The following is an 11,908-nucleotide window of genomic DNA, read 5'->3' on the forward strand; positions in this document are numbered from 1 at the left end:
TGCTGTGACACAGTATCTGAGAAAATCAACTTAAAAGAGGAAAAATTTATTTTGGCTCAGAGGTTTCAGTACGTGGTCAGGTCGCTCCCCTGGTTGCAGAGGTAGAGAGAGATAACACATCACAGTGGAGAGAACATGGAGGAGGAAAGCTACTCCCTTCATGTAGCCAGGAAAGAGAGCAAGGGCACCACAGAGGGAAGAGTTGGGAACGAGATATAATCTCCAAGGTCACATCCAGTGATCCACTCCCTTCAGCCATGCCCGACCTCTTTACTTTCCATTGCCTCCCAATAACGCCATAAAATTATGATTTCCTCAACGGACCGACCCATTGATGAAGCAAGAGCCCTCACACTAACCCTTCCCAATTACAGGGCAAGTAGCTCACCTTCAAAGAGTTTGCCTTCTCAAGAGAAAAGACTGAAAATGTTGACAAATTACGTATTTTTGTAAAAGGTTATAAATTTTATTGAAAAAGAAAAAGGTCTGCCAGGTCAAGGACGGGAAATACGTTGGGAAGAGTAGTATTTAAAAGTTGGAGAAAGGTTATAGTTGAAGAAATACGTGAAGGAGGTGAAACTTGGAATTGTGTGATTTTTTTTTTCCCAGATCTTTTGAGTCCTGCCACCCTGACCCCAGCACACAGGATAAATCAGCCTTTAGGATCCTAATGGAAACACTGGGGCTACTGATAAGAAGAAATGGGGAGAGCCAAGCATTTCTCTGCTCCTTCTCAGGGGGAGATCCTGGTCTCCATGTGCACCCACTATTCAGCAATTTGCCCAATCACACTGAGAACTGCTAGTTACTTGGAGGGGCCAGGCAGGTGTTTCAGGACAAAGCCTTTCTCTTTCCCCTGCCATTGGCTGCTTTTCTAGGATTTTAGGTCTTTAGCAACATCCTCTATGGTCATTTGTAAGGGAGGCTTACACTAGGTTCATTCTTATTCAACAATTTGTACTTGAGATAAAAGTAACGATGATGAGAGCTGACATCAGCACATACTTCCATATCTACAAACTGAACTTTGAGAATTGTGCCACTGAACAGACTTGATGATGGTTAGCGAATGAAATGCTCACCCAGCATTATAAAAATCATTATAACAATACTGTAAACTTAGACTGAAAGCCGACATATCTATACCTTTGAATTTCATGATATTACACATTCCTCAACCATAGTTGGCACTTTTAAATTTATAAAAAAAACCTTTTATAATATTTTCCCTTCCCTTTGGGTTTCTCACAGGGTAGCCAGCCACCTAGTTAACCTCGATGCAAACTCAAGTGCTACAGCGAAAGTACTCAAAGCCTTCCAGTTCTCTGGAAGAGCTTCCTTCTTCTCACTGATCGCACAACCCTTTATCTGCCCTCGTTGCCCTTCCTCTCCAACCCATGTGTATTCAGATCCCAGCCCCTGCATGATTATTTAACTGTAATAAAATCTGTCATTTTCAAGCCAGCTGCAGTGACAAATACCTATTGAGCATCACCATGAATTCAAGGCCAGGTTGGGCTACGTAGTGAGACCTGTCTCAAAAATAAAAATTATCATTTTGACCATTTATATATTACAAATCAGGGATATGAAATATATTCACACTGTCATGCAGCCAACGCCACTATATAGTTCCAGAACTTTTTAATCATTCCAAACAGAAACCTCATAACCATTAAAGCAGTTTTTGTTAATTAATCTGCTTTTAGTCTCTAGACTTGCCTATTCTGCGTATTCTGCATACACAGAATGATACAGCATGCGAACTTCTGTGTCTGTTTTCTTTTCCCCTAAGAGTGTTTAAAGGTTCCTCCGAGTTGTGCCGTGTGACAGCACACTTTTTGTCACTGGCTGACTATACTGGGTTGTGTGGATGTACCACCTTTGTCTGTTCATCCATCAGTGGACATTTTGCCTATTTCTACCTTTCAGCTATAGGGCACAGTGCTGCTATGAACATTTGTGTACAAGTTTTGTTTGAATACCTGTTTCTGATTCTTTCCTACATTGATTTTTTTTAAGCCTCTCACTCACAGTATATGAAGGTGGTAATGTCACTGATGATATGTAACATCACAAGCAAGGGGCATCACAGAGTGAGCTGCCTGGCATCATCTCCCCAGCTCCAGGTTCTTGGTTCCTGCAGGAGCCACAGACAAATTTTCCACGTTTTCACTCAGACTTGTTCTCTTCCAGTGAAGTCCCCTAAGGTCTTGTCAGTCAGTCAGTCTCTCTCCCTCCCCACCTGCTTCTTAACTACAAGAAGGTGTATGAAGGAAATATCCAAACAATTTTGAAAAATACCCTAGAAAAACACAATGAAGGTCACAACTCCGTGAGGCCCAAAAGAGCAAATCCAATAGGTGAGAATTTAAAGGGAGAGGGAGAAAAATAAAGAACCACCAACAGTAAAATAACATGACAATGATAAGTCAATACATATCAATTATAACCATCAGTGTCAATGGCTTCAATTTACCATTCAAAAGAAATAGACTACCAGAATGTATAAAGAAGCAAAATCCAACAATATGCTGTAACAAATCCTCAGTAGCATGGGAACTAGCACAAAGAATCAACACTTGGAATCTCATCTTCTTAAAAAAAGTTTCTGCACTGCCAGAGAAAACACAGGCAGAGCTAAGAGACAACCCACTAAATTTTTACTAGCTGCTCCTCAGACAAAGGTCTACTAACAATGTGAAACAGGAAGAAAAGGGCTAAACATGTAGGGAAACTGGGAAGGGTAGGGGAAAGGGAATAAGGGGAAAGAAAAAATATGAGAAAATGAAAAAATGGAAATAAAGTATTTGTAAATGGGGAGGGGAGGAGAGGGTGAAGGGTGGGCAGGGACAAGGGGAAAAAATGAGAACCAAGACCTATCATGTAAAGGTACAAGATCCCAATAATGAATGTAACTATACTGTATACCTAAAATGTACCAATAAACTCAATTTTAAAAAATGAACATTAAAAAAAAATCAGACCCCCCAAATACAAACACCCAATTCAAAAATGGGCATCTGAAATGAACAGACATTTCTCAGAAAAAAAAAAGTAAAAGCATCAAATATATGAAAAAATGTTCAACATCACGGGTCATTCAAGAGATGCAGATGAAAACAACAGAGATTCCATTTCACCTCAGAAAGAACGGCTGCTATCAAGAAATCAACCAATAACAAATGCTGATGAGGTTGTCGGGAGGTAGGTACCCTTCTTTATTGTTGATGGGAGTGCAGACTGGTGCAACCACTGTGGAAATCAATATGGCGATACCTCAAACAAATAGGATTGGAAGTCCCATTTGACCTAGCTATTCCCCTGCTGAGTATCTTCGCAAAAGAATTAAAAGAATCTTACCACAGCCATATATGCTCACCCATGTTTATAGTGGCACAGTTTGTAATAGCTAAAATTTGGAGACAACCCAACTGCCCATCAACTGCAGACTGGATGAAGATGTGGGGTTTTCAAAAATAAAATGGAGTGCTACTCAGCCATAAAGAACAAGGCACATTTATAGATAAGTGGGTGCACATTGAGGCCATACTCTTAAGTGAAATAAATAAGACACGCATTTGTAAATACTGAATAGTCTCTCTGGTATGAAAAACTAAAAGTGTAAACAAGGATCACAATGTATAACTGATATTGTGTAACAGGAAGAAAAGCTCTAAAAGTGTAGAGGAAGTGGGAGGGGGAGGGGAAAGGGAAAAGGGGAAAGAAAAAATATATAAGAAGGAAAAACATGGAAACAATGTCTTTGTAAACAGGGAAGGGGGGAAGGGGGGAAGGGAGGGCTGGAGTATAGGGAAAAAAATAAGAACCAAGATAAGTCATGTAAAGGCACATGATCCCAATGATGAATGTAACTGTATTGTATACCTAACTGTACCAATAAATTTAATAAAGATTAAAAAAGAAAGGAAATACTTCTAAACAAAAGCAGCCCTCTTGCTGAAAGGAATTCTGCTGAATATGATTTTCTTAACCTTGTTATACAAGGACCTTTGCCAAACTGGCCTGGGGCTCACACTGATGAACCCAGGAAGCCAGAAGGCCCAGGCCAACATGTGTTTCCCATGAAGAGGCAAGACAAGGCATACTCACTGGAAGCACAGGTAAGTAAGTGCAGCCCTTAACGTAACCCATTTGTCACCTGTGCACCAATAGTAGGTGAAATTGACTAAACTATTTTTTAAAGAATCTTTGGGGAATCTGACATAAACAGATGCAGAAGTGTATAAATCTTCCCCAACAAATTAAAGCAATGTGCTAATTTTAACTGTTTGACTGAGGCCTAGGTCCCCAACCCATCCTTAACTAGCCCTGAACTGGCCTTGTCTCTCATATAGAACAGTGAGCTAGGACAAGACCACCAGATCATCTAGGACCTGATTAGAAACAAAAAAGGAGGGGTGGCCAGACCTGGAGGCGCACACCTATAATCTCAGCGCTCGGGAGGCTGAGGGAGGAAGATCACTGCGAGTTCAAGGCAAGCCTGGGCTACACAGCGAGTTCCAGGTCAGTCTGAACTATATATAGTTAAGACCTGTCTCAAAAAAACATAAAAATAAAAAAAAAAAGTTTTTTTAAAGAGGAGTGCTTCAATGTGACACAGCTACCAGGGTGGAAATGTTCCAACCATTGTGCACTTCGCTGCAGGCACTTTGAGCAGTGCCTGTTACAGTGAGAAAGACCACCCAACAGCTTTCCTGCTAAGTTTAATTCAATGAGTCTATGGATGCCTATATGCTGGACACTCGCAATACAATAAAGAGAACAAAACGGCCTATCTCACAAAGGATTTACATTTAATGGGGCAAGCAAGGCAGCCAGATAAACAAGTACAAGGTTATGTAGCTCCAAACTGCACAAAAGTTAATGGTACAGGTAGAAAGCATGGAGAAGATGAACTCACAAGCCCATGCATGACAGCACAGGAGAGGACTGTTGATTACGTTTAAGCTTTTTAAAGTCTACTTCTTCCATCTCCTCTGCTGTAGCCTAATTCAATACTTTATGACTCTAGCATGAACACCCAAATTTACTTGCTAACTGGCCTCCCAGCCTCCAGTCTCTCCTCCTTCCAGGGTGCACCCTTTAATCTGTCACCAGACTTACTCATCTGAAATCCAAATCTGATGATAACGCCTCTCACTGAGTAGTTTCTATGAGTCAGGCATTGTGTTGGGTATTTTACATATATTATTCATTTTACTTCATCCTTACACATGAAGAAAATAGATGACAGTTAAATAATTTTCTCAAGGTCACCTAGCTACTAAAATTAGAAATAAGATAAGTGGTAGAGCTGAGATTCAAAGCCAGTTGGGTCTAAACAGTGTTAGGTCCGCCCTTAACTAGTACCACCCAGGGTGAAGGGAGGGCAGGGATGAGGAGAAAAAATGAGAACCAAGACCTATCATGTAAAGGTACAAGATCCCAGAAATGAATGTAACTGTACTGTATACCTAAAATGTACCAATAAACTCAATGAGGAAAAAAAAAAAATCTAGTACCACCCATTGCCTCCTCTATTAGGCAAAGTTCTCATGGTGCAGAAATGATTTAAACCAAAAAATGAGGTTATTAAAAAGAAGAGTAAGTATAGCTCTGCTTCCAATTAAGATACAGAAAACCACAAGAGAATATTGTCCCCATCCTGACAATTAGGAAAACTTAATTGAGTTTTTCAAATGTTAACTTTTGTTGAGCCTGTCAGATCACAAAGGGCTGCTAAAAGCTCCAGGTAGAGCACATATACTAATAAAAGCCCTCCAAAGGAACAATCTACTAACTACTAAGTAAACTACTGACTAGATTAACCCAGCTCTCCAAAGCCAGGCCTCTGACTCACTTCAGTCTTCACGACACTACATATAGTGTCTGCCACCCAACAACAATTGTAAATTCCACAAGAGTCAAGACAATACCTTCTTAAGACACAAAGCAATGAACAGAACCAGACTCCCAAATGACCTGGATACTGACTCCAATAAGAATAGAATGTTTAAATAGCTATAATTAATCTGTTAAAAGAGCTAGTGGGAAAAAATAACATCCACAAACAGATGATGAATTCCAACAGGTCAAAGACATTTTTAAAAATCAAATAGGAATTCTGGAGGGAAAAAAAAAACAGGATAGCAGAGAAAACACTCCTTTAATAGATCAGAAGACTAACTGTAGAAGAGAAAAGAATCAGTAAACATGAGAATAGGTAAATGGAGATTATGCAAACGGAAGCACAAGAAGGAAAAGAGTAGGAAAGAAAGAACATTTAAGATACTGTGCCAGAACAACAAATAGGAGTAACTGAAGATGTCAAAGGAAAGCAGAGTACGTGGGGCAAAAGAAATATGTGCACAGCTAATGGCCATATATTTTTCAAAATTAATGAACCATAGAACAAAGAAGCCCAGAGAACCCCAGACAGAATTATAAATTTAACGCTCACTCTCTCCTAGACACAGAAGCTATCTTCTGGAAATCAATGTCAAAGAGAAAAGCTAGACAGAGGCCAGAGAAATAAGAAGTGTTACCTAATAAAGAAGATATTGTTTCACATGTGTAAATACTGAATAGTTTCTGTAGTGTGAGAAACTAAAAGTGTAAATAAAGATCAAAATGTATAATAGATAATGTGAAATAGGAAGAAAAGGTCCAAAGGAGAAGTGGGAGAGGTAGAGGAAAGGAAAGAAGGCAAAGGAATAAATATGAGAAAAGGACAAAATGGAAACAAAGTCTTTGTAATAGGGAGGGGTGGAGGGGTTGAAGGTAGGGCAGGGGAATGAGGAAATAAGAACCCAAGATACATCACGTAAAGGTACAAATTCCTGATGTTAAATGTCAGTATATTGTATACCTAAAAATGTACCAATTAATGAAAAAAATATTGTTTCTTCACAGAAAGGAAAAAAGATTTAATACTGAATTTATTTAGAAAAATCCTGCAAAAATAATGAAATAAAAGCTTTTTCAAACAAACAAAAATAGAAAATCCATTTTGAGTAATGAGTACAAGAATGTTAAAACCATATCAATCAGGCAGAAAGACTATAAAACCAGATCAAAATTTTCTATTTTATACAAAGTGAAGAGTTCTGAAGAGGGTAAGAGAGGTAAATATTTTTTTAAATTTTCCTTATATTCCCTCTTCTTAAAAGATAATTGACCATTTAAAGCAAAAATGGTAGCTATGTATTGTGAAGTTAACATCTGTAGAAAAATACAACAACAGATAGAGGAAAGGAAATCAAAATTTGCTATTATAAGATACATTGTTTGAAGAATAGTTAAGATGTATGTTATGAACCCAAGAGCAACAACTTAAAATAGATATAACTAGTAAGCCAAGCCTAGAGACAAAACTGAATTATAAACGCCTAATGATTTCAAAAGCATACAAGAAAAGAAAATAAAAGAGGAAATGAGACAACTGAAAACTAGTAAGAGGGCAGGTATAAACCCACCGTTAAGAATGATTATGTGCAGTGTAAATGATCTACAAATAAAAACTGGACCTTGCTAAATTGACAGAAAAATCCACCAGGAGACTATCTGAAATGTATAAATATAGATAAATTAAAAGTTTTGTACTATGCAAGCTCTACTCTAAAAGAGGTTAGAAACATTAATATCAAAATAGACATCAGAACAAAGAATATTTCCAGAGATAAAGAGAAGCATTACCTATAAAAGAGTCGGTTTATCATGAAACCCAAGGATCCTAAATGTCTTTGCACCTATTATCAAGTCCACCAAAATAAATAGGACAAGGACCAGGGATTTAGCTCAGTGGTTCCTCTGCCTGCCTCACAAGCACAAGGACCTGAGTTCGATCCCTGGTACCAAAATAAATAAATAAATAGAACAAGTGATAGAAATCAAAGTTAAAATAGACAAATCCGTAACAATACATGGAGACTGTAACATGCTCTTCTCTTAGTATTTTATAGAACAAGCACCAAAACAAAACAAAACAAGGGCCCGGGATTTAGCTCAGCGGTTTGGTGGCCTGCCTTGCAAGTGCAAAGACTCGAGTTCAATGCCCGGTACCAAAAAAAAAAAAAAAAAAAAAAAAAAAAAAAAAAAAAAAAACAAAACAAAATAAAACCTATCAACTATCTAGATTTCATTGCTATTCATAGAATTCTCCAGCAAGGAGCAGCAGAATAAACCTTTTTTGTAATATAAATGGAACATTCATAGACTATTTTAGACCATATAACAAATCAACAACTGTGAAAGAACTGAAATCATACAAAATATATTCTATAAAGTTTGGAATCAAATGAGAAATTAATAATGAAAAGACATCTGCCGGGCATGGTGGCGCATGCCTGTAATCCCAGCACTTGGGAGGCTGAGGCAGGAGGATCGCTTTGAGTTCAAGACCAGCCTGGGCTACATAGTGAGTATCAGGTCAGTCTCAACTAAACAGTGAGACCCTGTCTCAAAAAAGAAACAAAAAACAAACAAACAAACAAAAACAGAAAGACATCTGAGAAAGTCCCAAAGATTTGAAAACCAAATAACCTATTTTTAGATAACACTTGAGCCAAAGAAGAAATCAAGACAGAAAGCAATAAATATTTTTAACACAATGAAAATGAAAGTAGATAAAATAGTTTTTGGATGGGTATTTATAGCATTAAATGTGTGTATTTAAAAAGAAGAAAGATCTTTCATCCATGATCTGAGCTTCTGCATTAGGACCTAGGAGTAGAATACCAAGTGACATCATGTAAGTAGAAGGAAAGAAATAATAAAGAGCAGAAACCAGTGAAATAGGACCAGAGAATCAGAAAATTCATGAAACCAAAATGTAGTTCTTTAAAATTTCAACAAAGTTTATAAACATTTAACCAGACCAATAAGAAAAAGAAGGAAGATACAAATTATCAACATCAGAAACAAAAGAGGAAATACCATTATAGATTCTATAAAAATTTAAATGATAATAAGGAAAAATTAGGCCAAAAATGTAATAACTTCAAAAAAATTGATTATATATTTGAAATAAATTACATGTATTAGCTATGATCAACTAGAAATTAATTAAAATTTATCATTTCAATATCATTTGAAATTACCAAAGCAACACCATTTACAAGCATATTTATAAAATGTGAAATATTTATAAATAAATTTAACAAAATATGTCAAGTTATATATATTGAATATTAAAACATTACTGAGAGAAAATAAAGACCTTAAGAAATGGCAAGATTGAATAATGCTGTGGATCAGAAGATTCAATACTGTAGCATTTCACTCTTACAAATTCAATGCAATCCCAGTGAAAATCCCTCTAGGCTTTTTAATGTAAAAACTGAAAAAAATATTTTAAAAGTTACATAGAAATGTAAAGAATCCAGAATAGCTAAAATAATTTTTTAAAAGAACTAAAAACTTACATTACCCATCTTCGAGACACCGTGGCATTGGCAAAACATTTCAACAGAACAAATGGTCCAAATGAAGGCCTCGTATATGCTGCTAACTTTCAACAAAGATGCCAGTGTTTCAACAGTAAAGAATTGAGTTCTCTAACAGTGATAGAACAATCCAAAAATCCATATATTTGCCAATTTAAAATTTTTAATTTTTACCTTTAATGTGTATGAAAATTAACTGAAAATGGATCATAGACCTAAATATAAGACCTAAAGCTGTAACATTTCTAGAAGGAAATACAAGATCTTTCTGATTTTACATGAAAATTTCCTAGATAGGATACAAAAAAAACCATGAGCTATAAAAATATTAATGAATTATACCTCTTCAAAAATTCAGCTATTTGGAGAGGGATTTAGCTCAGTGGTTCTGCTGCCTGCCCACTGGCACAAGGACCCAAGTTTGATCCCCAGTACCAAAAACAAAACAACAAAAAAAATTCAGCTATTTGAATGGAAATGCTAAGAAAATGGAAAGACAAGCTCATAATTAAAATAATTAACACCTGATAAAAAACTTGTATATGGGATATTTTTAAATGTTCAATAAAATAATATGCAACACAAATGGACAAAATATTAAAATATACACTTTACCAAAGGTGATAAAATGGTGCAAATAAGCACATAAAAAGAGGTTCATTTCTAGCCTCTAGAGAAAGGCAAAGTAAAACCAACCTGAGATAACACTGCATAACTACTGAAAGGGCTGACAAAGACTGCAGAGCAAATGGGACATTTATATATCGCTGGTAAGAGTGCAAAATGGTGTAACTCCTGGAGAAATAGTTTGGCAACTTCTTGACAATAGAAAGGAATGAACTAATATGCAGAGCATTAGTGAAATTCAAAAGTATTTTGCAAAGCGGGAAAAAAAACGAGACACATACCTTGTTTCTGCATTTATAGGAGCACTTCAAAAAGGCAAAACGGGGCAAAAACTCAGGTCAAAAGGTTGCCAGTGATAGAGGAGAAATATAACTCCCAATCTGCGAGATGTCAGATGTGCTGAGGTTGTGTCCCCTGAAATCAAAGAACACATTCCAAAGGACAACAGAGACTAAGAGCAGGAAAGGTTTATTGAGAGATAGCTCCTGTGAGACAGGAGCAGTCCTGAGTGAGTTGCCACCAAGGCCCTATGTTGGGAAAATTTAAACAACAAAGCCACAGTGCAGGCACAACTGGTTTAAAGTGTCATTAAGCAGTAAGGTTGCAAGTATAGCCAATTAGGAAGCCGGGTACAGACCGAGGTCATATGGCTAGTATCATTAATTTGAGCTTATCTATGGCCCCTAAAACGGGAACAGTTTTGAGAAGGGAGGTCCTGGTCACCCACCTGAGTATCTGATGCATAACTGCACTTAATGGGCTGGGTGGTGCTAATCAGTGTAACCTCAAGTTTCCATTTAGCCTTTAGGGAAGCAGCAAGTCTGCCCACTGTTACTTGAGGCCTTGTCATCTTGAGATGCCCCTCCAGCCACAGTTCTGATGTCTTTTTCACTGACTTCTTTGAGCCCAGTCCCTTTCCGACTGTATATTAATTTCTATCTAATATAGCTGCCTTTAATATCAGAGTTTGGCTATAGTGAGAGGGGACTGATTTCACAGGAATGCAACGGAACTCTGGGTGATTTAATTAGTATGTGTTTAATAGTGATGGTTACACAATTGAAAACATTTGTCAAAACTCATTAGACAATAAATTTATTTATTTTTTATAGGGGGTGGTACCAGAGATTGAACTCAGGACCTTGCGCTTGTGAGACAGTAATTTTTTTTTTCCTACAGGGGATCAAACTCTGGGTCCTTCTGCTTTTAAGGCAGGTGGCAGAACCACTGAGCTAAATCCCTGGCCCTAGACAATAAATTTTAAAAGGAAGCATCTTACTATATCAGCAAGTTCGACCTCAGCACACATGACTTTTAAAAATAAAAATTTTAAAAAGCCTATCAGCTCACAGGATCTCCTGGAGAGCCAGGCCGCACAGCCAGCAGCAGTGACTAGAATCGCGCTGGGGGTGGGGGGGCTTATCCTGCTGCTGGGCAGTCACCACAGCTTCCACCCCACCCTCTACCCACGGACACCTACCCTGATGGAGTCCTGCAGCCTGCAGAAATTGACAGCAGAAACGCATTTTGCTTCAGCCCCCTGCCTCTTCACCTCACTATCGGAATTCTGGAATGGAGACATCTGATTGGCAGCGCCAGGTCATGTGCCAGTTCATGACCTGCAAAGCAGACCGGGACCACACTGTCTGCTTCCAAGGAAGGGGCAGAGTCTGCATCCTAAAACCAGAAACTCCTTTGACCTTTGACATGGTCAGCAAGTTCCCAACCTTCTCCACAGAATCTGGCTCTCAAGTTCTCATTCCCCTAGCGCTGGTATCTTTGCTTTGCCTGAAATTTCCTCCTCCACCGTCTCTATGGCAGGAGCTCCCCTCATT

The 11,908-nt window shown here is 37.9% G+C and overlaps 1 long non-coding RNA gene across 4 annotated transcripts in view; it reads right to left on the bottom strand.

Annotated features, from left to right (window-relative positions):
* The window catches only part of LOC104868675, a 69,415-nt gene extending 57,768 nt beyond the window's left edge, over positions 1-11,647 (bottom strand). For all 4 annotated transcript variants that reach the window (XR_782069.2, XR_782070.2, XR_782072.2 and 1 more), the window contains exons 1-2: positions 11,554-11,647; positions 10,355-10,487 (exon numbers count right to left, since the gene is read on the bottom strand). This is a non-coding gene — a long non-coding RNA (uncharacterized LOC104868675). The remainder of the gene's footprint in view (positions 1-10,354; positions 10,488-11,553) is intronic.
* Positions 11,648-11,908: the final 261 nt, after the last annotated feature.

Source organism: Fukomys damarensis, unplaced genomic scaffold (genome assembly GCF_012274545.1).
Source record: "Fukomys damarensis isolate Sample0158 unplaced genomic scaffold, DMR_v1.0_HiC HiC_scaffold_17, whole genome shotgun sequence".
NCBI lineage: Eukaryota > Metazoa > Chordata > Mammalia > Rodentia > Bathyergidae > Fukomys > Fukomys damarensis.